At 41.4% G+C, this 27,268-nt stretch overlaps 1 long non-coding RNA gene across 1 annotated transcript in view; it reads left to right on the forward strand.

Moving 5' to 3' along the window:
- The window catches only part of LOC115897003, a 247,107-nt gene that overhangs the window by 124,554 nt on the left and 95,285 nt on the right, over positions 1-27,268 (forward strand). The window contains exon 4 of the long non-coding RNA XR_004056969.1: positions 20,963-21,166. This is a non-coding gene — a long non-coding RNA (uncharacterized LOC115897003). The remainder of the gene's footprint in view (positions 1-20,962; positions 21,167-27,268) is intronic.

Below are 27,268 nucleotides of genomic sequence, written 5' to 3' on the forward strand. Positions count from 1 at the left end.
GTAAAATGGAAAATAAAATGTTCTACTTCCCCTGTCGAATAGTTGTGAAGGTAAAGAATAATAGTGCATATAGAGATGTTTGAAAAAATAAAGCACCACACAAATATTAGTTTTAATTAAGCAACCTGAAAATATGATAAATATTCTTTCTTTGGCTTCATCCAGGTCATTTGTTTTTAAAAAAATGATGAAGCAAAGGGACCAAGGACAAAACCCTGTCTCTAGGGACCTTCCAGAGAGTGGCACTGATTGGATGTTGACAGCCTTTGGCTCATGTGTTTATTAGTCTAATAAACTGCCCTAGCCTTCTGCCCATATTTTCACATCTTGTCCTTTAAGTTGTCGTGGGAGCCCTTGTCAGATTCCTTACTCAGGTTCAAATATATTATGTCCACAGTGTTTCCCTGATCTGCCAGGCTACCAGCCTTGTCAGAGAAGGAAATGAGGTTTGTTTCATCCCTATTGAACCCACACTGTCCACCAGGACTGATGCTTTCTTTTCTGAGTAGTCACAAACCATTCTTTTAACACTCTGCCAAGAATCTTGTCCAGGATCAACAGTAAACGCACTGGTGGTGTGCAGTATTGGGATTCTCTTTTCCTTTTTGTTTTTCTTTCTTGTCTTCTTCAAAGTGGGAACTCATTTCCCCCATCTCCAGTCTTCTGGCACCAGTTCTGTTTCTCCATCAGTATTTCCAGGAAGGGGAATTGGAGAGCAATTAACTTTTGCTTGAGTCCAGGTTGCAGTCACATTGACATTTGGTGGTTCATCTCATTTTTGCTGAGGTTGTGGTAAATACTTAGCAGCAGTGGGATGTGTTTACTGCTCTAAATTCATAATAGTTAAAATCCATGTAATGGGAAGACCTTAGAAATATATTCCTACCTAATATAAATGCATTTTAAAATCCAGTGGTGTTTTAGTTCCCTTATGAAAACAAAACCAACAATTTAAAAAGCTAGATTTTTTTTTTGTTGTTCTGAAGAGCCCCAGACAGCCCATTAAATCCAATTTTTAGTTTGCCTGGTTAATATGGGCATGAAAAAATAATATAATTTAAAATAATATATTCTTAAAGTTTTGTTCTAAACAATAATACTAATAAAAATTGCTACTTAGTGAAGAGCTATTCTATGCTGTATATCAGATATTTTACGTTTATTACCTTATGTAGTGCAATTACTCTGCAAGGCTAAGGGTTTGAACATTTTGGAGATGAGAAAACTGAGGCTCAGACAGCTTTAATACAGTGCTTAATAAGTGCCAAACTGGAATTTGAATTTAGATCACCTGACTGCAGAGCCTCAGATTTTTCCATTACAGCACAGCGTAGCTTTAAATGATGTTTTCCATTTGACTTTTAAATTTTTAACTTATTTAGTATTATGATAACCATGCTGAGTGACCTTTAACTTGGGCCATGTCAGTGGGAATTGCTTAAATAAAGCTGTATTTTATTAATAAGTAGAGTGATGATTGAGTTGGACTGCTTTAAAAATTTCTAAATTAAAAAAAATTTTCCAATGAAAAAAGAGCTGCTTTTATCAATTGGTGGTAATAAGTGGAGATTTTGCTTTATTTATCTATTTTTTTAGAAATCCATTTACGGTTCTTTTCTTTAACACCCCATCAATCAACACAGATTCTCCCATTTATAAGGATACCTCATTGAAAGAAATCAATTCTCCTTTGTCATTTTGACAGGAATTAACTAAAAAGATGGGTTAATCCAGAATGCAACAGGAAAATACCTGCAGGGGCTATGACTAAAACCTAATTTTGTAAAATCAAAATTGTCATAAGAATATTTCGCAGTTGGCCAGGCGCGGTGGCTCACGCCTGTAATCCCAGCACTTTTTTGAGGCCGAGGCAGGTGGATCCGTTGAGGTCAGGAATTCGAGACAAGCCCGGCCAGCATGGCAAAAGCCTGTCTCTATGAAAAATACAAAAATTAGCTGGGTGTGGTGGTGGGCACCTGTAATGCCAGCCACTCGGAAAGCTAAGGCAGGAGAATCGCTTGAGCCTGGGAGGCGGAAGTTGCAGATCTGAGATCACGCCATTGCACTTCAGCCTGGGAGACAGAGCGAGACTCTGTCTCAAAAGAAAAAAAAGAAGAATATTTCACAGTTGATGATAACAAAGCGCTTTGTCTCTATTCCATAGTAAGGGTTAATTTGCTGTTCCAGCGTGAGAGTTTAACACTACTTTTGTCTTCATTGCGGCATTCTCATCCCATTGCCCGATGCTATAGAAAGGCTCAAGATAGTGGAAGCTCTGTTTCCCAAGGCTTGGTTTGGAATTTAAACCATTTTAGTAGGGAACTGTATAAGAAATTTTCATGTAATGCCTCAAAAATGTACAGTTTCAGATCTGGTGCATGAGGCTGTTTGCTGGCTCTAATACAGAATTTTTGTAAGAGGGACCCATAAGAATCTTTGGAAAGGAGAATTTTCACTAACACAGGCTGTTCAAAGCCCTGTTTGAACCAGTAGGAGCCCAACAGCTCTACACACGGTATTACTAACAGTGTATTGTCAGAGGGTAATAAACCCAAGAGCTGCATCTATAAAGTCTTAGTTTGAAATCGGATTGCTAACACGTGAATACTTACCATGACTATGACCAGAATTAGAGCTTGTTGTTTTTATAATACTTACAGAAATTCATTTTTAAATAACTTTAAAAATTAAACATCAATGTCCTCTCTACTTAGCTGTGTGATACAAAGTGTTCAGGAAAATTTATGTCGCTTGTAGTTCATGTTTATCCCTAGGCTGAAAAACTTTAAAGCATTTTTAGCCCCTTCCTTCGAGGATATCGCCTAGCTTTTTGATTTATATAACTTAGATTATGTAGGTCGATTCGTTGACTAGAAACTCATCTAAATAAGGTTTACTTCTGAATCTTGGTGTTTAAATAGCTTTGGGGGAAGATGTGCTTCACTAAATGGTTTTTTCTTAAAGTAAGGCAGTAAGCATTGAGTGTTTGTTTTTTCATTAACTTTTTTAAAAAAAAATGTTGGACCGGGCGCGATGGCTCAAGCCTGTAATCCCAGCACTTTGGGAGGCCGAGATGGGCGGATCACAAGGTCAGGAGATTGAGACCATCCTGGCTAACACAGTGAAACCCCGTCTCTACTAAAAAATACAAAAAACTAGCCGGGTGAGGTGGCGGGCACCTGTAGTCCCAGCTACTCGGGAGGCTGAGGCAGGAGAATGGCGTGAACCCGGGAGGCAGAGCTTGCAGTGAGCTGAGATCTGGCCACTGTACTCCAGCCTGGGCGACAGAATGAGACTCCATCTCAAAAAAAAAAAAAAAAAAAAAAAAAAAAAAAAGTGAAGTTATCCTTTTTAGAAATATCAAAGTCGCTCTGTATGTTTGTTTCTTCTGTAGTACATTAGGAAACCTTTGGAAAATAGGTTTGTGTTTTTGTTGTTTATAGCCATTATAATATAAACCTTGAGGCTGGACAATCTTTCTGGATGTTTCTTTTTTTTTTAAATTTTACTTTAAGTTCTGGGACACATGTGCAGAATGTGCAGATTTGTTTTATATGTGTGCCATGGTGGTTTGCTGCACTTATTGACCTGTCCTCCAAGTTTCTTCCCCTCGCCCCCAACCCTGGATATTTCTTTTTCTTTTTTTCTTTCTTTCTTTTTTTTTTTTTTTTTTGAGACAGAGTCTCTCTCTGTTGCCCAGGCTGGAGTGCAGTGGCACGATCTCAGCTTGCTGCAAGCTCTGCCTCCTGGGTTCACGCCATTCTCCTGCCTCAGCCTCCTGAGTAGCTGTGACTACAGGTGCCCGCCACCACGCCCGGCTAATTTTTTTGTATTTTCAGTAGAGACAGGGTTTCACTCTGTTAGCTAGGATGGTCTCGATCTCCTGACCTCGTGATTTGCCTGCCTTGGCCTCCCAAAGTGCTGGGATTATAGGCGTGAGCCACCACGCCCGGTCAATATTTCTTAAAGAAGTATCAAATACCATTCCAGTGTAATTTGCTATAAGTTTTAAACTCTTTTCTCGGTCTCTTGATATCTCTCAATACTCAATTCCTACAGGTAGAGCAAGTGATTACTATTTGGTTTTGAAATGGTATGAGATGTTTAAAAAATGGTGACACTCTAAGGTACAATTATTTGATTACACTATTCTCATCCTCTTTGAGTCAACACTTTGGGTAAAGAACAATACTTGTGTTCCTAAAAATAAATACTTTGTCCATTTCCCCATGAATAGAAATCAAACTTTTACCTGATTAAATAAATTCTCTCTCTCTTTTTTTTTTTTTGAGATGGAGTCTCACCCTATTGCCCAGGCTCGAGTGCAGTAGAACGATCTTGGCTCACCACAACCTCTGCCTCCAATCACTTGAGCCTCCTGGGTTCAAATGATTCTCCTGCCTCAGCCTCCCAAGTGGCTGGGATTACAGCCATGCGCCACCAGGCCTGGCTAATTTTATGTTTTTAGTAGAGACAGGGTTTTACCACGTTGGCCAGGCTGGTCTCGAACTCCTGACCTCAGGTAATTCACCCGCCTCGGCCTCCCAAAGTGCTAGGATTACAGGCGTGAGCCACTGTGCCTGGCCAAATAAATTATTTTAGCAGTTCTATAAATGACTGATTTTTTAATTTTTAATTTTTATTCTTTTTGAGACAGGTTCTCACTCTGTCACCCAGGCTGGAGTGCAGTGTTGTGGTTATGACACAGGTCACTGCAGCCTTGACCTCCTGGACTCAAACAATCCTCTCACCTCAGCCTGCCAAGTAGCTGGGACCACAAGCATGCACCACTGTGCCTGACTAATTTTTGTAATTTTTGTAGGGACGGGGTTTTGCCATGTTGCTCAGGTTGGTCTCAAACTCCTGGGCTTAAGCAGTCTGCCCACCTTGGCCTCCCAAAGTGTTGGGATTACAGGCGTGAGCCACTGCCCCCAGCCCTGATTTTTGTTTGTTTGTTTGTTTGTTTTTTAAAGTAAGAGACAGATTGTCACTATGTTCTACAGGCTGGAGTGTAGTGCCTATTCACAGCTGTGATCATAGTGCACTACAGCCTTGAACTCCTGGGCTCCTGGGCTCAAGCAATCCTTCCGCCTCAGCTTCCTGAGTATCTGGGAATGCAGGTATGTAACTCAGTGGTGAATGTACCTATGCTAAATTAGGCAATTACTACTTTATTATTTTAATTCCAAATGCAAGATAATATGCTGAGCTGTTAAACAAGTTTTTATAATTTAAAAGGGACTGAGATCACACGAAGTATTCGCTCTGGCCATAGTGAAATTAAATTAGAAGTTAATAACAAAGCCATCAAGAAAATTCCCCACCTTTGAAAATTAAACAACATACTTCTAAACAACTCATAGGTCAAAGAAGAAATCAGAAGTACAGTTAGAATAGGTTTTGCAATGATAATGATATATACCCAAATATATCAAAATCTGGAAGAGATGCAGCTAAAACATTGCTTAGAGGGAATTTTATTTGCTTTAAATGGTTCTGTTAGGAAATTAAAAAGTAAGATTTTGAAGGTATACAAACATAGTTATTAAAACTATCAAGAAATGCCAGACAAAAATCAGAAGAATGGTTGCCCCTGAAGAAGGAAGGGATGTGATTTGGGAGATACCCACAGAGGGGCTGCAAATGTTCAATTTCTTTAGCTGACGCATTATATTGGTGTCCATTACAAGCCGAATTATATCCCTCTATAATTTATATGTTGAAGTCTCAACTCAGAATCTCAGAATGTGACTATTATTAGACATATGGCCTATAAAGAGGTGATTACATTAAAATGAGGCCATTGGGGTAAGCCCTCATCTAATCTGCCTGATGTCCCTTACAAGATTAAGAAAAGACATCAGGGATGCTTGCACCCAGGAGGACCACCAAGTGAAGAGGCAGTAAGAGGGTGGCCATCTACAGGACAAGGAGAAAGACTTCAGGAGAAACTCACCCTGCTGGCACTGTGATCTTGAGCTTCCAGCTTCCAGAGCTGTGGGACAATTTCTGTTTAAGTCCTGCAGTCCATGGTCTTTTGTTATGGCAGCCTTAGCAGACTAATACAGTATTTATATTTTAAAAAGTTCTTTATCTTTACACAAGTCATAAACATTTTTGTATCCACTGTAAGTCAATTGCAAATGAATAATAAATGGATAATGTCATACTGAGCCTGAAAGTTGCCCTTCTGTGTCAGAGCGTGTTAATGACATTTTCAGGACTCCAGTTTTAATGTTTAAACTATGGGAGTAGCTATGTGTAAATATTTAAAATGTGACAGCACTATCACTTGCAGTGCTTTTATACCTCCTAGTTGGGAGGTTAAATGAGAAAAACCTTGGTAAAGTCCTTATAATGTGTGCCTGGCATAATACGTGTTAGCTGTGATTATTACTAGTACTGTGTTTCTTATGCTTATTTCATTGCAGTTTAGTTTTCTTAAGAGGTATAGGCTCTAAAATGAATCTCATCTAGTAGACCTTGGGAAAAAGGTGGCGAGTTAAATTTGTAGAGAATATAGCTGTTTCCGCTGGTCTGAGTTTCAAACAGTTTAGAGTGAGATTGTGAGCACCCTCTTAGGGACAGACACATCTCTGTTCTGCCTCCAGCTTCAACACGGTTCTCTGCCTTTTGGGATTGGGCAAGCAGCAGCAATAGATAATGAGAGACAAATTTGTCACTCCAGAGCTACTTTTGCTTTTAGGATCATATCTGTGCTTTTTCTAGGAGAAGGTAGAAAAGAGAAGGGAAGGTTTGGTGGTTTGGGGCTCTGGAGACCTAACTTTATAGACCTAAATGACACACAGGCTGTGCATGTTTGTGTTGTGTGTGTGTGTGTGTGTGTGTACACATACGTACGGGTATACTAGCATCAGGCATACATAAATTATTTGCTGCGAGAATGTCATTAATAGCACATTGCTGTTGAATGAGGGATGAAAAGTGTACCTGAGCACCCTGTTATTATTGAGCAATGAGAATTAAGCAATTTCTCTCAAAATTCTCTGTCCCTAAATAAATCTCATTCTGCTTCTGCTTCCCCTCTCCTTCCTTCCCCAATTAGCTCTCACTCTCCCTCTTTATCTCTCCCCCTCCCTCTCTCTCCAGTCCACCATAGTGCCTGGAATTGTGCAGTTTGATATTTGCTCTTTGGATTAAAGACACTGTGGCCTTTTCCAAGCATTTCCTTTTAAATGATGACTGTTCTTGGAAGGTAAGACATGGCGTCTCCCTGTGAAGGGTTGACGCATTCGATTGCTTTGGTATATGGTGGCTTGGACTGAGTAGAGGAGGAACGAGTGTTTTTGGAGAGGTATCCATTACTGGGGCTCTGTAGTCCTCATTCTAGGGTGTCTACTCCCAGGGACTTCACTTATCTGCTAGAGCATCTTAACTTTGTGTTTTTATTTTGATAACAATAATAAACTGATATCAACACATTCTGAATCATCTGAATGATAATTTCATAACAAGGTCATCCCACGAAACTTCAGCACCTGTGTTTATATTTGGGTCTGCCCCTAAATCTTTATGTCTGGCTAACGACTGACTCGTAAATGATGTATTTTCACCAAGATTAGGCTGGATGACATCATTTTTTGCTATGTCTAATAGAAAGAGTGGCACAAGAACTGAGCTGTCCTTCTGCCTAGAGTAAGGAAAACACTCCCAGCCCACAAGAACCTTTGCCGTAGTCTCAGTGCCATTATCACACTGCAAGTGACCAGTTAGTTGTAGCCAAACCTCTTCTGCCACATTCCATGAATATTGTTAAATTGTGTTTGTTTTATAACTTTTCTTGAATTTTTCTTATAAATTTATTTTGGTTTTGTAGTTGCCTAGGAGTTCCAAGCCTAAGGAGTCACTCCTGGTTGTATTCGTGCAAATTTTGAAAACCTAATACAATAATGTAAGTCAATAGTGGGAGTATGGGTAAACTTTTATAGACCACTTAGGTTTAAGAAATGTTGGTCGGGTGTGTAGCAGAGCCTGCCAGGCCTGCGTGAGTGCTGCAAGGAGGGATCCTGGGGAGGGATGGGAAAGGTGGAGGAGGTCAGGCTGAGAGCCATGGATGCTTGAGAATAAAAGGATGGTGATTTTATAGGTGGCTGGAATGAATAAAGGGGAGCTAGAAAAGGATTTCAGAAAGCCCTCCCAAAATTTAACTGACTTCACAATTTGGCCTGTAGCTGGCTATCTTGGTCGATTATTAAATAATTGAAGGTAAACCTGACATCTGTTTTCTGGATTACTTAAAAAATTCATTTTTAAAGCAATTCATTATGAAAATTGGGGTCAGTGACCTCTACAAATCAGAGTAAAATGGTGTCAGACCCTTTTGATTTAGCCGCTGGTGGGTCTGTCGCTTGCACAACAAAGAAATGGAGTGAACAACAGTTAGACGGGGAGGTGGGGGTGCCAGGCAGGTAGTCAGAGAGCCGACCCTCCTGCCTCATAAGTTTGGTGGCACCTCATGCTAATGCTGAGTTTATGTGCTTAAATGGTGCTGAGATAAAACTGTTTTTCATATCCTTTATAGTTCTTCATTCACAAATCCTACTTTTAGGTGGATTCAAAGATGAACCAGTTTTATATGAAATTCAGGGAAACAGAGTTGTATCCCCTAATTTCTTCTGCGGTTGACAGAGCAGAAAAGGAACTTGAGCTAAATGACCTTAAAATCTGTTGTTAAGAGATTTTAATTTAATGGAGATTCCCTAAATCTGAATAAAAATGCCAAAATCTTTTGAAAATGAACATAGGTTGGAAAGTTAACATATTGGTGATTATCTCAATGAAATATTACTACATAGAAGTAATGACAGCATGAACTAAAGCATGTGATGTTATGATTTCTGGGGGCGCTTTAGTAGACAGTTGTCAGTCTTCACTGAACATTGGTAATAGTTGCTTGTAAACTGTGACTTTAAGTGAAACTATATATAACAAAACCAGTTTACCATAGGCTAATGGATATGGCATAGTTTGGTCACAGAAACATCACCAGACATATAAACTAAGACCCAAAACACTTCTAAAGTTAAACTTTGAAATAAATGTGAGCTATACATAGACTTAAAGATTATTAAAAACAAGTAAGGGCTGGACGCGATGGCTCAAGCCTGTAATCCCAGCACTTTGGGAGGCCGAGACGAGCGGATCACAAGGTCAGGAGATCGAGACCATCCTGGCTAACACAGTGAAACCCCGTCTCTACTAAAAAATACAAAAAACTAGCCGGGCGAGGTGGCGGGCGCCTGTAGTCCCAGCTACTTGAGAGGCTGAGGCAGGAGAATGGCATAAACCCGGAAGGCAGAGCTTGCAGTGAGCTGAGATCCGGCCACTGCACTCCAGCCTGGGCAACAGAGCGAGACTCCATCTCAAAAAAATAAAAATAAAATTAAAAAAAATAAAAACAAGATAATTCAGTTCAGGGTCACAGGTGACCGGGAACCTTACCCGGTACGCAGCTCAGAGTGGGCACCATCTCTGGAGAGGCCGCCATCCAATCACAGGGTGTGCTCACACGCACCCACACCCTACCTACAACACAGGAACAATACAGATACGCCAGTTCATCTGAGGTGCACATCTCTGGGATGTGGGAGGAAGCCTGACTATTTGGAGAAAACCTACCACAGGCATGAGGAGAACATGCAGACTCCACCCAGACAGTGGCTCCCATCTAGGAACTGATTTTTTTTTTTCTTATCATCATTACAACAAAACAATATTGAACATGATGATGTTATTCCAGGACGTGCTCCACCAGGCAAATGTTTATCCTGCAAAATTCAGGCATTTTTATCATGAGAATGTGTTCATCAGACCACAATAAAATCTCAGAATCTCATTTTCTTAAATAAATAATAGAATCATCACTAGATTTCATCAGAGAAGATGTAAAATTACTTGTTTCTATATATGTGTATAAAAATATTTTATTATATGTATCTTTACATAGATGACAAATATTTGATATATATTTTATATGTGTATCATGACTTTTCAATATATGCTATAATATAAAACTATTTTCATTTTATGTATTTACCATTTAATCCATTTAGTCTCTATACCCTGTGGCGGGGAATACTACAATGTGTGGGAATCTGGTCTTTCCATCTTTAGAGGGGACCAGGTTCTCATGGATGGCATTGACTTCCATAAGCTGCTTTGAAGCTGGATGTAGTTTGCAGTTTACACTCTGTCACTTCCACTTTATATCATTATCAGACAGCAAAAACCAATCCTTCTCAAAGGACAAGAGGAGCAGAGTAGGGGGCGGGGAGTAAGGGGAAAAATGAGACTCGACTTTTTTTTTGAGACGGAGTCTCACTCTGTCACCCAGGCTGGAGTGCAGTGGCACCATCTCAGCTCACTGCAACCTCCGCCTTCTGGGTTCAAGGGATTCCCTGCCTCAACCTCCCGAGTAGCTGGAATTACAGGCACACACCACCATGCCCGACTAATTTTTGTATTTTTAGTAGAGATGGGGTTTCACCACGTTGGCCGGGCTGGAGAGACTTAACTTTTAGTAAGTAATGATGCTGAAAATTCATGTGCTAAATTAGCCACTAAAAAATTTAGTCAGCCTAATAAAAAGGTAAAAAGAAAAGATATCAGGCTAGGCATGGTGGCTCACGCCTGTAATCCCAGCACTTTGGGAGGCCAAGGCGGGTGGATCCCGAGGTCAGGAGATCGAGATCAACCTGGCCAAGATGGTGAAACCCTGTCTCTACTAAAAATACAAAAATTATCTGGGCACAGTGGCATGTGCCTGTAATCCTAGCTACTCGGGAGGCTGAGACAGGAGAATTGCTTGAACCCAGGAGGCAGAGGTTGCAGTGAGCGGAGATCACGCCACTGCATTCCAGCCTGGGTGACAGAGTGAAACTCTGTATTAAATAAAGAAAGAAAGAGGGAGGGAGGGAGGGAGGGAAGGAAGGAAGGAAGGAAGGAAGGAAGGAAGGAAGGAAGGAAGGAAGGAAGGAAGGAAGGAAGGAAGGAAGGAAGGAGGGAGGGAGGGCAGGAGGGAGGGAAAGAAGAAAGGAAGGAAGGAAGGAAGGAGGGAGGGAGGGAGGGCAGGAGGGAGGGAAAGAAGAAAGGAAGGAAGGAAGGAAGGAAGGAAGGAGAGAAAGAAAAAGGAAGGAAGGAAAGAAAGAAAGAAAAAGGTATCTTACAAGACATGAAAGAAGGATGAGATCCAAAAGTAAAAACAGAAAGAGTTGTGCATGTGAGATATAGGAAAAAGACTAAGAAACAGAGACTGGAAAGAAAGAACAAATAATAATCAGAAATGTTAGCAAGTAGGTTTGAGTTTCAGATCTTTCCCTAAGCAACACCTTTTAAGACTTTGATAAACTAATTTGCAGTTATTTGATAATGAAAAGAAGTTCCGAATGTCTTGTTATTTGAAGAGTTTTTTAATTATAATAGGATAGAAATACATGCTCCCCCCTTTTAACACGAAGCATTCATTATCCTGTTAAAGGAAATGAATGATTAAAACCTAGATTTTCCTTGTGCGACTTTTTCCTTTGATCCAGAAAAGAGAGGAAAAGGTTGATGTTTTTCATTTTCAAAGTCAGGAACATGAACAAGTCATTCTGTACTGAATGACTTGTTCATATTGTGTACAGTGCTAAAATCACATGCAGGTAAAATGTAAATACATGCCCACGAATGACCATGTAACACCCACTCACAACTTCCACAGATATGCTGATAGCAGAATTGTCATTTAGGTTGCCTGCCGGATTTCCCAGAGACGATGATCCCTTGCCTAGAGTTGTCATTTTACCTCCTCTACAGGAAGTAAGCAGGATGTAGGGCCTGCTGGTATTTGTTGGTAATGACCTCCCACAGCAACCTTTTCCGTTCTCGCAATGAGAAGTCCACACAACAGCACAGAATAACGTTAGACAGCCTGATGGAGGTTTGCATGCTAGTTACTATTTGCAGCCAGTGTTAGGATCTGTCTTTTACTTAAGTCACAAGAATGTAATAAAGTTAACATGTATCCAGTGCTTTGTATGTGCTAAGCCATGTTCAGAGAGCTTCATGGGCATCATCTCATTGAAACTTCACAGCAACACAATGGAGTCAATATCACTTTGTCCCCATTTGTTAGACGAGGAAACAGAGTGAAGCTCAGAGAAGAAATCTGCCCCGAGTCATATGCCTCGTAAGTAATGGAACCAGGATTTGAACCTGGACAACTTGCCCCAGGACTTTTCATCAGTCCTCTTTCCTGCTTCAGAAGGACATGTGTGAATGCCCCTGAATCTATGCCATGAACAGTCATTCTGATTATGGACATAATGCTCTACTTTTATAGTATTTCAACCATTATATATTAATGGTATATTGGCTGTTCTTTTCATCTGAATAACCCAAAACTTGACTATTGTGCTAGCTATCCTAGCTGAACAGTTTTACATGTGTCATATTGGCAAATATGTTTTGTATTCTATCCAGGTATATCATCCACTTACTTTGAAGTCTGGAATTGTGTGTTGAGTACTCTGCATCTTTAGACATCTATAGTCTTTTTTGGTTTAATTTTGCTAATATCAGATACTTCTAGGTATGAACTTATTTCCTCCATAAAGATGGATATGCCATGTAGTTGCTATCTTGTAGGCAAGTGTCATCTGAGGCTTCCTAAAAGCGAGACCATGTGGATATCCTGGAGAGGGAATAAAATAAGCCTGTGTATAAACTGTTGTATAATATTTAATACATAAATATATCTGAAGTTGTGATATCTGACATACAGAGTAGTCAGTAAGGAATGAACCCTGTGCTTGCAGACGGTATGGAAATTCCAATGCTTTTTTAAAGGTCTGAGCATGTTGCCTACTGTATCTATGTACATTAAGTCATTCTTACAGGATTTTTGAGATTTCAATTTAGGGATCGAAGTTAATTGTATTCTTTAGATGCTTTTTACACCAGGCCACACTATTTTCCAGAAAATAAAAATGTTCCGGCCAGGTATGGTGGCTCATGCCTGTAATCCCAGCACTTTGCGAGGCTGAGGCAGGCAGATCACCTGAGGCTGGAATTCGAGACCAGCCTGGCCAACATGGTGAAACCTCATCTCACCTAAAATTACAAAACTATTAGCTGGGCGTGGTGGCAGGCACCTGTAATCTCAGCTACTTGGGAGACTGAGGCAGGGGCATCACTTGAACCTGGAATGTGGAGGTTGCGGTGAGCCGAGATTGCGCCAGTGCACTCCAGCCTGGGCAACGAGAGTGAAACTGTCTCGAAACAACAGCAACAACAACAACAACAACAACAACAACAACAAAAGTGCCTACTTCTTAAGTGTTTTGAGTTATTCTAGTGTCCATTGGTTATTTAATGATGAAAGCGATGTGTGAAATACCATGCGTTTCCTAATCCACCAGCACTTATGTATGGAGTATCTGCTGTGTTGGAGGAAAATATCATGTATTAAATATTGTAGGAAGAAACTAAGAGCTTAGAGCCTGCTCTCAGCCAGTCCATGGGTAGCTGGGGGACCAGACTATACGTACGGCAAATAGGGACTTAAAATACTACAGACACAGGTGAATCCCAAGCAAGTACCATTGTGTTTGGGGTGGCTTATTCCAGGGGAAGAAAGATGGCATTATGTGGAAGAGTCTCATACGAGGTGGGATTTTATCTCAAGTGTTGAAGGAGTAAATTGAACAAAATGATTGAAGGTAGAAATTCTAGCGCGGGGAGTATGTGAACAGAACATTGGAACCACTGTCTGTTTAGGACATGGAAAGGAGATGAACTTGACCAGAGGAGAGATTTTCTCTAGGGAAAACTGGTATGTAAGATCCCCAGTACACATCAGAATTGTGAATGTTTGTTGTTGAATATGGTTAAGAATAATTGGGGTCAGATTTTGTTTTGTGTGTGTGTGTGTGTGTGTGTGTGTCTTTTTCTGGGACAGAGTCTCACTTTGTCGCCCAGGCTGGAGTGCAGTGGCACGATCTTGGCTCACTGCAAGCTCTGCCTCCTGGGTTCAGGTCATTCTCCTGCCTCAGCCTCCCGAGTAGCTGGGACTACAGGCACCCGCCACCATGCCTGGCTAATTTTTTGTAATTTTAGTAGAGAAAGGGTTTCATTGTGTTAGCCAGGATAATCTCGATCTCCTGACCTTGTGATTCACCCGCCTCGGCCTCCCAAAGTGCTGGGACTACAGGCGTGAGCCAACGCACCCGGCCGGGGTCATATTGTTAAGTCTTGAATGGTAAGCACTGGGGTGTAGAGCAACATTTCCTCCACTGTATTCTCTGCAGCCCAGTTATCCCACAAAGTGATTTGTGAAAATGTATTCTGTGATCACGTAAGTGTAGGCAACATCATAGTTCACAAAGTGTACATGGACTTCACACAGTCCTGAATTTGCTAATACATAACTATGCACTCCCAAGGAGGTAGAATCATAGCATGCCATGTCTCTCACACTTTGAACACAGACTTCTTCCCAGAATATTCACGAATAGCTATTCTGCATGCTAGTTTTCTGTGTAATGCTGTTTGAAAAGCACTGGCTTCCATTGCTCCATGTAGGATGAAACGTAAAGAAACATTTTGGAAGAAGAGAACGATAAGAAAAAAGTATAATGATGATGATGATGATGATGATGATGATGATGATGATTTTTTGAGATGGAGTCTCCCAGGCTGGAGTGCAGTGGTATGATCTCAGCTCACTGCAGCCTCTGCCTCCCGAGCTCAAGCGATTCTCATGTCTCAGCCTCCCAAGTAGCTAGGATTACAGGCACGCACCACCATACCCAGCTAATTTTTGTATTTTTAGTAGAGACAGGGGTCTCACCATGGTGGCCAGGCTGGTTTTGAACTTCTGGCCTCAAATGATCTGCCCATCTCGGCCTCCCAAAGGGCTGGGATTACAGGCATGAGCCACTGCCCAAAAGTATGATTTAAGAAAAGCTTTATGTTACTTAAATCTGCCTGCAGCATTTTTTTTTTTTTTTAATTTTTTTTATTCCTGCAGGCATAGATCTAGGCCAGGGGTCCCCAACCCCTGGGCCGTGGACCAGTACCAGTTTGTGGCCTGTTAGGAACCGAGCCGCACAGCAGGAGATGAGGGGTGGGCGAGCATTACTGCCTGAGCTCCGCCTCCTGTCTGATCAAAGGCGGCATTAGATTCTCATAGCAGCACTAACCCTATTGTGAACTGCGCATGCCAGGGATCTAGGTTGCGTGCTCCTTATGATAATATAACTAATGCCTGATGATGTGAGATGGAATAGTTTCATTCCAAAACCATCCCCTGGCCCCCACTGCCATCCGTGGAAAAATTGTCTTTCATGAAACTGGTCCCTGGTGCCAAAAATTTTGGGTCTGCTGATCTAAGTAGCTAAGATTTTAAAAGTAGAGAGAAGTCCTGAAATTTCATGCCTTCCTAAAGCTACTGATGGAACTACTTTCCACGTTTGTTTTGTTGTTGTTTTGAATGCTGAGCTTCTGGCTCCTGTTGTTCTCATTGATGCTGAGTTTGAAAATCTTTTTGCAGTGGCCAGGCGTGGTGGCTCACGCCTATAATCCCAGCACTTCGGGAGGCTGAGGCGGCTGGATCATGAGGTCAGGAGATGGAGACCATCCTGGCCAACATGGTGAAACCCTGTCTCTACTAAAAATACAAAAAATTAGCTGGGCATGGTGGTGCATGCCTATAATCCCAGCTATTCGCAAAGCTGAGGCAGTAGAATTGCTTGAACCCAGAAGTGGGAGGTTGCAGTGAGCCGAGATTGCACCATTGCACTCCAGCCTGGCAATAGAGCAAGACTCTGTCTTTAATAAAAAAAAAAAAAAAAAAAAAGTATTTTTTGCTTGTTCATCTTAGGTATCTGACTATATCAGGATGCTGCCCACCTGGATGATAATTGCTTTTGGGCATTAGCACTGTTAGAGGTGTGTGGCTGGGGAGAGAGCAGTGTGGCCACCCATTTCATGCAACGCTCTCCACACCATCATGGCACTGAAGGAAGGATTCACTAGGACCCTGTGTAACAATACACACGTGGTTGGGGTGAGGTAAGGTTCAGCCCCTCTGGCAGCTGTTGATAAAGGTTTTATTGCTGTTTCTAGCACCCTACTCCTAAAACCCTTCTCTGACAATTTGGCCTGGTAGAACCCTGTGGATGGACCTGGTATCTGTGTTCTGTGTTGTCAGCCTCTGGATCATCACAGGATCACGGGAGATTGACTCCAAAAATTGTATCTTCCTCTGCCCATATTTGAATGAGAATCACGTGGAAAATACCATTTCTTCAAAAAATCCTTGGTTACTTTTTTCTCTGCCTTTCTTTTTTTTTTTTTTTTTTTTTTTTTTTTTGAGACGGAGTCTCGCTCTGTAGCCCAGGCTGGAGTGCAGTGGCCGGATCTCAGCTCACTGCAAGCTCCGCCTCCTGGGTTTACGCCATTCTCTCGCCTCAGCCTCCCTAGTAGCTGGGACTACAGGCGCCCGCCATCTCGCCCGGCTAATTTTTTGTATTTTTTTAGTAGAGACGGGGTTTCACCGTGTTAGCCAGGATGGTCTCGATCTCCTGACCTCGTGATCCACCCGTCTCGGCCTCCCAAAGTGCTGGGATTACAGGCTTGAGCCACCGCGCCCGGCCTTTCTCTGCCTTTCAATAGCTATGTTTAGGAGCATTTTCTTTAACTCTACGTTTTGAAATAAGATGACAAATAAATATGCCGCCTTATAGATAAAATTAGACAACAACACTGGATCTAGAGAAATGTTAGGAGAATCAATAATACAATTAACTGGATTCTTAGTTGTGAAGGTCTTCAATTAAAATCTGTTCTTTGCAAAGACAGGTTGAACATCAGGGTTGTGTGTGTGTGTGTGTGTGTGTGTGTGTGTGTGTGTGTGTGTGTGTGTGTTTGAGAGAGAGAGTGAGAGCGAGAGCAAGAGAGATCGAGAGAGAGACAGGCTGTGGTTCTCACTCAGCCTGGAGTTCATTGGTGCAATCCTGGCTCACTGTATGTAGCCTTGGCCTCTTGGGCTCAAGCAATCCTCGTACCTCAGCCTCTTGAGTAGCTGGAGCTACAGGCCTGGCCTGTACCACCATGCCTGGTTTATTTATTGTGGAGATGGGGTCTCCCCTTGCTACCCAGCCTGGTCTCAAACTCCTGGGCTTAAGCTATCCTTCTGCCTCGGCTTCCCAAAGTTCTCGGATTACAGGTGTGAGCCACCGCACCCAGCTGAATCGTAAGGTTTTTTTTTTTTTTTTGAGACGGAGTCTCGCGCAGTCGCCCAGGCTGGAGGGCAGTGGCGCGATCTCGGCTCACTGCAAGCTCCGCCTCCCGGGTTCTCGCCATTCTCCTGCCTCAACCTCCCAAGTAGCTGGGGTGTCCGCCGCGACACCCGGCTAATTTTTTTTTGCATTTTTAGTAGAGACGGGGTTTCACCGTGTTAGCCAGGATGGTCTCAATCTCCTGATCTCGTGATCCGCCCGCCTCGGCCTCCCAAAGTGCTGGGATTACAGGCGTGAGCCACCGCGCCTGGCCTGAAACGTTAAGTTTTTAATGAAAGCTGTGATGCTTACCAAGGATTAAGTGCCAAATCCCTGTGTAATTATTTTTAACCCAGATTTAGACTAAAATTACAGAAAATGAGAGAAAAATTAGGAGAGTAAGTACAAAATCCTGAAGTGATCCTAACAAAAGCAAATCTACATTTGGTTCAAATTCTAAGATAGATAAACATGAGTCTTTCAGGAGAATTGCTTAAAAAGAAAAGTTGTTCAGGAGCGGATGCTTCCAACTTTTCTTTTAATATTAAAACAGCTAATTTCATTTTTCTTTTGGTCACCCTAAAATGGTGAAAGGTTTCCTCATAGCCAAGTGGAATCTTTTTTATTTAAACTATCCTCAGAAAGTTTTCTGTGTATATGCATGTTGTACTCTCTTTGGACTTGTTTGTGTCTGGTCCTCTTGGAGATTTTTGAAATAATCAAAAACGCTTATGTCATTGACAGTGTTTACTATCTTTAAACAATAGTTTACTTTTTTTTTTTTTTTTTTTTTTAACAGGTGACATGTTGGAGCATGGGCCTGAGAAACAGTATAGCTAGAAGGGGAATTGAGTGTGAGACAATGGAATCAGGCTGCTTGGATTCTGGTCCTGGCTCCACTGTACACTAAGGCTGCAACTTTTGTCTCTCTGTGCCTTGGTTTCTCCTTAAGTAAAATGGAGTGAATGATAATAATAGTACCTGCTGCATAAGTTCTTTGTGAAGAGGTTAGAACAGTACCAGCTACATAATAAGTATTAAATAAGTGTTAACCATCGTTGCTAAATAAATTAGTAACAAATAAATGTTAGCTATTGTTTTTAGATTGTATTGTTTGAAAAAGTGGCTTCTCACTTTTGGCGGGTTTTTGGAGGAGGGAGAGAAAGTGAGGCAGAAGGGAGCCGTAAATCTTTGTTTCTAATATGTTCACTGGGTCATCTGTAACTGGACGATAGGATTTGACTGTTATGTGTTTTCATATGTATGCAGAAGCCTTGTTATTCCTCCCCTGCCCAGTCAGTGCCAAGCTCCTGAACACTCTGTCTGTTTATGCAGCCTTGGAAAACCTTCTAGCTTCATGTTCTCTACCAGAAGCTTGAAAACAACCAAAGAGAATATCTGGTTTACTCAAAACCTTCAGTGGCTCTTTGACACAGAAGCTTATAGCATATAGGGTTCTAGGAAACCATACACATGTATGCCAGTGTTTGTTTTTACGGTTGTCAGCGGAGGGCTAAAAATATCAGACCCTACATACATGTTGGTGACATTGGATTTTTTTTTTTTGTCATGGTGTTAAGTGATTAAAATCAGGTTATTAGTGAACCATACTTTATTTATAGCGTCAAATTCCACAGAATTCTATTTAATGTCATTACTGACCATGAAATTGGCAGTTTGATATTTTAGGATGACTTTTGCTTGTTAGATGTTTGTCTTTGGGACGTTTTAAGAACTGTGGCCCCTGTATAAGTCCGATCTCGTCTCTGAAGTATTTCCAAGTTCTTCGGTTTAGAATTTTTCCTGATGGTTTGCCACTAAAATCAAAAGCTGTGATGTGTGTTTGAGAAATTCCACAATCTTCTCAGCCCTTAACCCCTGAATTCTTTCTCTAAATAGTTTCTCTAAACCTATATGACTTCAACTCCCATTCATAATGACTTCTAATCCATCTTCAGTCTAGACTGCTCCCATTTGTTCTGACCCCTCCAGAAGATATCTCGCCTGGGTTATAATACCATCCTCACCTCAAATTGAGGTGTCTTCAAAAGAGAATTCCTAAACTGGTTCTTCCTCCTTCCTTCCCAATGGCTCATTGGTGATGTTCTTGTTCTTCTGCTTACTGAGGTGTAATCCCTAGCTTTTCTTCACTTTTTCCTCTCCTTTATCCTTCTTATCCCCACAGTCATTGAAACCCTTTAAATTCTTCATTAGTATTCTTTCTCCCAACCATCTCCCTGGTCAAGAACTCATGGCTTCATGCCTGTGTTAGCATAACAGCCTTCTAACCAGTCTCTATGATGTGGTTATTTCGTCCCATCTTTCCTTGGTAACTTTCTGACTAAGCTTCTAAAGCCCATACTTTATTTTTCACTCCTGATTCAAAACTTACAGTGGTTCTGAGTAAAGCCCAGATTCCTCCATTAGCGTGTCTTCATTTGACCCTGCTCCTAATTTGTTCTCAGCATCTTCTACTCTGCAGCAGGAATTTCCTTTTTGTGTTTAGTGTCAAAGCCACCATTACACCAGGCCCATTCTTTATTTGAATGCTTTAGAATCTCCTTCACTCAATTTCCACTCAGGTATCTCTCTGCCATCCTTCAAGCTTCAGTTCAAGCCTTCCTGTCCTCCTTCATCTATGCCTCTTCACTAAGAGACTCAGAACCTGCACTTTCTTTATCTCTCATTTCTTGCCTTGTGCAAACACCTGTTACCTGTCCATTTTGATAACTCCCTAAGGGCAGGTATTATTAATATTACTTAAGTTTCTGTGTCACTCGGCATGATTTATATACCATAGTAGGTACTAAATAAGAGAATGTGGAGTAATCCTCTCCCAAAACTTGGGGAGGTCAACACATACACTGCCCTCCTTGGGATCCAGGGAGATGGTACATGAGGCAGCATTCATCGAAGGACTGTGCAAATGTAAGGCAGTGTCATTAATTGTTGGGCACATTTGGGGTTTTTGATGATGCTGTTCTCTATTCCGGAATAGCAGTATGTGGTCAGGACTTTCCCTGAGCTTCAAAGTTTAATTGGAGACAACCAAAATGTGTTTCCAATAATAGGTCATAAAAAATAAGACTTCTATTTGCGCATATGTTTACTTGTTTATTGACATATTTTCCTAGGTCTTTTATTTCCTCACTGTGAATTTTTTTTTTTTTTTTTTTTAATGTAACAGCTGACTAAGATAGAGGTGTTGTTTGGTTACCTCTGCATTGCCATGGTCTTTGTTATTGGGCCAAGAACCTTATTTATCTTAACACACACAATTGCTTGAGGACAGGGATTATATCATCATCCTTTGCATCTTTGAATTACACTGTGCTGCCTTCACACATTGTCATGCCTACCAACTACCTAATCCAGAATGTCACATGTTGCTCCCTCTAAGCCATTTCCGTGTCTCAGCTAGTACCGGCATTGAAAAATCACAGGCGAGAGCGAGGAGCTGCCTGCATTCTTCAATAGGGTAGCACTCTACACCTGAACTCTTTGGTGAAGGGAGATATAGAATCTGTAGCCGTAAGCGAAAACAAGTCATTTTCACATCTGATTAACACACCTTTTCTTCCCCAGAAAAACCTATATCTTCATTAATTTTTTTTTCCTGATCCTCTTTACCCAGGTAGTTGATATCAGTGAACATATTGGTCTTTTTTTCCTCTTTATAGGAACTGCATTTACTGCTCAACCACATCTAATTTGATGCCCTCTGCAGATTTAAAATGTATGCCTTCTTTTCCATCACCAAGTCATCCCTGGGTTACTACTGAACATCTTTCTCACCTCCCCGCGACCCATGGATGGCTGTTCTCCATTGTCTCTTTCACCAGATGTCCTCAAAACAAACAGACAGAAGAAGGAAGTGACTAATGGTAAGAATTTTTTCTCCCTCTAGAAAATTTTTAATGCATTTACTTTAAAGTGTTGGAGATGTGAGGTTTTTCTTGTAAGTAGGTAATATGAGTGTAGTTCAAACATTTTGTTTTTAGGAAATCAAAATTTTAGGAATTTTCGTTGGGTCCTTTCATAGTGATGAATCAGAAAAAAGATGAAAGAGTACAGTACAGATAACTTTTTCAAACATTCAAACATTTACGACCTTCTTCTGGTTTCAGATCCCAGTGCTCTCTACCTGTCACTCCTGGCATGACCCACCCACACATGAACTCAATAGAGCCAGAGACAAACTCATTCTGCCTGTTTTAACACTTTTTCCTTTGAGTTTTGTGCTTCAAAGATCGTTGTTCTCATTTCCCTGCTGTCCCCTGCTCCCCAATCACTCATTCCCTATTCAAGCAGTTTGCCATACCTTCCAAATATTTCTCTAATTCACCCCCATTTCCCCATTCTCCTATCTGGCCCTGATCATCTCCAGCCCTGGCTGGTTCAGTCACCTTCTTACTGGGCTATCTAGTCTACCATGGACAGTCCCTACTGCTCCCACCCTTCTCAAGTAGATCTCCTTATGTTATTTTTGTTATTGACTGAAAAGCATATTTCAAGATTTTCAGCATTTCATGCCCCATCTATCTCTTTACCATAGTCTTCCCACACCTGTATTCCATGATGTCTTTGATTTGGTGGTCTAGTTCTGGTCCAGTTCCTGAATCAGTGCTGATTGAGGCAGGGTACAGGTAAACGTTTTCCATTCTCCCCTCATCTCTTCCCCTATCCAATGGGCACTTAAAATGAAAATGACTATCCTACCAGAAATTTGGTGGCCCAGTAATGACCTCTGGGTTGCTGTGTCTCTCCTGTTGTTCCCACTACTATTCAGACCCACTTTCCTTCCCCGACATGTCGTCATTTGGTGGCTTCTATTTATAGTTCTTCCAGCCACCTTGTATTAACCTAGTCTAGGATTATACCTGGGTTTCCGTTCCTAAATTTTGACTAGTTACTCAGGTTAATAATCTTGTCTTCCTCTAAGGTGGCAGCTTAGACTTCAATTTCTTCTTGACAGTTGGAGTGCCTTTCATCTGAATTCTTCTTCTTCTTCTTTTTTTTTTTTTAAGATGGGGTCTTGCTCTGTTGCACAGCCTGGAGCACAGTGGTACAATCATAGCTCACTGCTGCCTCGAACTCCTGGCCTCCAGCAGTTCGGATGCTGACATCCCTTGGCTTGTGGCTGCATCACTCCAATATCTGCCCCCTCCATGGCCGCATTGCCTTCCTGTCTTCCATCCGTAGTCAAATCTGCCTCTGCCTCCTTCTTAGAAGCATACATGTAATGATGTTTAAGGCCCAACTAGATAATTCAAAATAATCCCCCCATCTCAAGATCTTCAACTTCATCACATCTGTAAAGTCTTTGCATAGAAGGTAACATTTACAGGTCCCAGAGGTTAGGACCTGATATATTGGTGGCCGTTATTCCACGTACTACACTGTCCACCTAGGTTGGGCCTGCTACTTCTCCTGGAAGTCCCACTCTTGGCCATTTCTGAGTCATGGTTCGGTGCACCACGCCTTCCCGCTTCTCTGCCTCTTTATCTTCCTCACTTCTACCTACAGAACTGGCCTTAGCAATGCTGTCAGTTTCCCCAAGGTCTGTCTCAGGCCCAGGGGCCAGGGCTACCTCCCGCTCCTGCTGCTTCGCTTCCTGTACACTTGCCTCCTTCTCTTTTATTGAGTTGTAGAAAATACCAAGTCTCTTTTCAAAAATCTCATCCTGTGATGCTCCCTTCCTCACAAAGACCTTGCAATCCAGGCCCTTCCAGGCTATCTGCATTGTGTGACACTTAACTCGGACATACCTAGACATGCCTTGAGATGTGGGCTGCCATTTACTTATCTAAAATGCCCCTTCCCCTTGCTCTGTAATGGGTGAAATAATGTACATTTTGCAAAGTCTTGTTTAAGTGTCAAATTCTCTGAGACTTTCCTAAGCCCCTCTCCCTCCTTTTTTCCATACAGAATCAGTTACATCTTCTCTCTGTTCTTCCTTAGCACTCTGTTTATACTTTACTCAAACCCTTCCCACGTTGTGTTATACTTTATTTTGTCTCTGTCTCTCCTTGCTGGACTTTGAGGTTCATGAGAACCAGGAAAAGGATATTATTCATCTTTTTAATTTTAACCTGATGTGTAACTCACAATACACCCTTGATATAATAATATGTGTTTAATTAATTGATTTGAATTTTAAACTTTTCATAATTCAGAATATCTTAGAATAGATGAACATTTAATAATTTTTCTCCTGATTTCCTTATGGACCCAAGAGTAATTATTTTCCTTAGGTGGCTACGTACAGTCAAGCATGGCTTTTGTTTTCAGTACAAATTAATTAAAAATACTGTAATTTATGCATTCTCTTCTTTACATTTTGTTCACTCTGGGGGTTATTACCCTTACCCCTCTAGAGAGCCAATTTACTTTTTTATTTTATTTTATTTTTGAGACGGAGGTTTGCTCTGTCATCCAGGCTGGAGTGCAGTGTCTTGATCACAGCTCACTGCAGACTTGACCTCCTGGACTCAAGCAGTCCTCCCACCTCAGCCTCCCGAGTAGCTGGCACCACATGTGTGTGCCACCATGCTTGGCTAATTTTTAAAATTCTTATTGTTTGTAGAGACAGGGGTCTCCTTGTGTTGCCCAGGCTGGTCTCAAACTGGGCTCAAGTGATCCTGCCACCTCAGTTTCCCAAAGTGCTGGGATTACAGGCATGAGCCACTCTACTTGGCCCAATTTACTTTAATGTGAGATTTTTCTAAACCTTAAAGGCTACCAGTGTAATGTTATCACTTGATTGTCTTCTTATGGATGCAGACTTTTAAGCAAGAATTAGGAATGTTATCTGTGAGGATTGCTTCTTTTCACTTACTGGTGCTCTACTGAAACAATACTATTTTCCTCCCTTTTCCTGCGTGTCTTGTCTGAGTAGATGGAATGTCAAAGTTATTTTCCCTGCCTTGTCACTGGAATCTGCAGCCAGTCTCCCTGATTGTGAATGCATCCATGCTGTACAGCTGGCGTCTGTTTCCTATTTCTATAGCCATGAGTCTCTCAGGGCTTTTGTAGAGAGTACGGGTGTTTTATTACATTGCATGTCTTATATTTATGAGAAACTCAAAGGGCTTTGAGGATTTTCTTTTCTGGTATCTAATCTTCTAACAGCTCTCTGAGGTAGGTAGCAGGAAGTGTTATCTCCATTTTGCAGATGTTATAACAGAGGCATAGCACAACTTGATGTAGGCCCCACAGCAAATCAAGGGCTGAGTAGAAAATGTCTCCCCCAGTCTTTCAACCTCCATTTCAATGCACTAGTTGCCAGACAAGTTAATTTTAATTTTTAAAACCTCCGTCCATTTTGGTTTTGCGTGAAATGTTATTGTCAGCATTCAAGTGGTAGCAGTGCTCCAGTTTTAGTACTACCTTTCCCATCTTCTGCATCCTTCTAGAATCCCTTCTTGCATGTCACACTCACTCGCACACACTCATAAGTGTGTCTGTCTTTTTATGTGTGTATGTATATATGTAAATAAAGAAAATAAAAATATATACTCTTTCTTTAAAAAGTTTATATACAACATTAGGTTCTGCAGAGGGGGTTACTTGGTCTGGGGACTATATGCAAATATGATATTTCTGTATTAGCAGCATATCTGATACTTTCCAACTAGTTTTTTTTTTTTCTTGTCAATCGAACATACTCTGTAGATATTAGTTGTATGCATAGAAACATTTAAAAATATAACCAACATGGGCAGTATAGTGAGACTCTGCCTCTACAAAAAAATAAAAAAATTTAGCAGGATGTGGTGCCACATGCCTGTGGTCTCAGCTACTTGGGAGGCTGATGTGGGAGGATTGTTTAAGCCTAGGAGTTGGAGGCTGCAGTGAGCTGTGATCTCACCACTGCACTCCAGCCTGGGCAACAGAGCAAGACCATGTCTCAAAATAAATTAAAAAAAAAAAATATATATATATATATGTATGTATATATATATAACCTATGACAATGGGAAACCTAAGAAATACTATAAAACTGGATATCAGATACTATTAATAAGTGAAATAAATGTTTTTACTGAGGTAATTCCTATATGCAAATTATGGTGTCCTCAAAGTGAGCTCATACTGTAACTTTCACATACTTTCCCTCAAATGTGAAGATTTTTTTCTTCTCTCAGAGGACGGTTAATACCTTTTTGTAAATTTAAAACTGTACTGTACATGTCAGTTCCTGATCAGATTTGCCTGAGTCTTTAAAGGGAACACGACAAGGGGCTTTGTGTCTGCTGTGTAGGGCGTGTGGTAAGGCTTCTTCTTCCTTGTGGCTGAATTTGGAATGCCCTGCTCTTTCACTAAGTGCCATTAATTACACTATTGCTCTTAGAGCACTGAACTGCCTCGCAGGGAATTTCTCCCCACTTTCTGGAGTCTCTGGGGCAGTTTCCATTCATTGCTGTGGGTGGTGGTGAGGCACAGGCTCTGCACAGGCCGCCTGCCTGGAATCCGCCTGGAGACCTCTCTGTGATTTCCCTAAGCTGGGAGAGGGAATTTGGAGCACCTGGTGGGGGGATGCAGCTTGCCACCCTCGTCTTCGTCAGGCTCTCCCCTCCACCCCCTGCACTTGGGAGCACCACCCGGCAGCAGTGTTTTTGTGTCTTGAAACCTTTTGGAGCCGCTGGAATGGAGGCCACCCAGAGCTTCTGTGAGCAGCTGTAGCGGCAGATCTCCTATTGGCCAGAGCAGAGAATGTTCTTACTTATCTCCATTGAGCATGGGTGGCCGTGATCCCTCAGGATAATGCAATTTCTCACTGTCTGGAGGTGGAAGCTATTGTCCTGCTCTCCAGCTTGTTGTTTGAAGTCGTTTTGTAAGGCTTCCGGCTTCTGCTGACTCACAGACACACACAGAAAAACTCCCTTACTGGCTTGCTCGCTCCCAAGGCTTTTGAAATGGCTGGGGAGATAAGAAACCTCCCCCCTGCAAGGAGGTAATAGCTTAAATAGTAAGTAGAAAGAGCTGTTTTGTACATGTCCACAAAGTCTGGGAAACTTCATCTTCCTCTTTCACTGTTAACTCCGTTTCCTTCCTTGTCCCTTACTCCCCTCTTCAAAAGTTTTGGGCTGAACCACAGGCCTAAATGTGGTTTGCATACGATTTTACAGAGGCACAATTCACATCTGGGGACTTTTTCGGATTAACAAGTTGAAGGATGCCATCTTTGTTTCCCCTATGGAAAATTGCCATTTCTAATGAACATTTTATGAAGAAGCCTTCTTCACTTACCTCTCCCACTTGTGATAAACTGTAATTAAAATGTATGAAGAACTTGATTCATGGTGTGTGCACCTGGGCTCTTTGTGGAGTCTCTCTTAGCAATATGCCGTGAGAACAGACTGGCAGTTGATGGATTTCTAAAGCAGAAAATCAAGCTTATTCACAATAGAAGCTTATAGTTTTAAAAACCACATGGATAAGAGGACTGTAGTTTTGCAAGATTTGGCAGGCATCAATGAACCCAGTAGCCACGGTGACCGAGACTGAAAATGTAGAAGGCTAGCTTTCCTTCTTAATTACTTTTAAACTACGTTAGCAAATTCTCAGGGTCAGTGTGATAGTGATAGTTTCAATGCTTGAGTATAGTGATATTTTTGTCTCATAATAATTTTCTTATGTTCCCGTAGCATAAAATAGGTCTTTTTATTAATTAAGGAGGAAGGGAGTGTGTAGAAAGCATTCTTATGTGGTAGCATGTGTGAACTTCTTATAATTAGCAACATGTCCTCATTGCGCACTTAGAAAAATCCAGTGATATAAATCCTCTATTTTGTGTAGCCACTATTTGCCCAACTAAATAAATCATTTAACTGATAACATTCACACCTTTCTCCGTGATATTTTAGAATAATATCAATGTACAAAAATAGTCTCTGTCCTTTCATTGTCATCAGTTTTATGAAAATACTGCCAAAGAGCTGGAAACCAAAATTTTCTCATGTGTTACAACACAGGTCCCCCTG

Source organism: Rhinopithecus roxellana, chromosome 4, assembly GCF_007565055.1.
Source record: "Rhinopithecus roxellana isolate Shanxi Qingling chromosome 4, ASM756505v1, whole genome shotgun sequence".
NCBI classification, from domain to species: Eukaryota; Metazoa; Chordata; class Mammalia; order Primates; family Cercopithecidae; genus Rhinopithecus; species Rhinopithecus roxellana.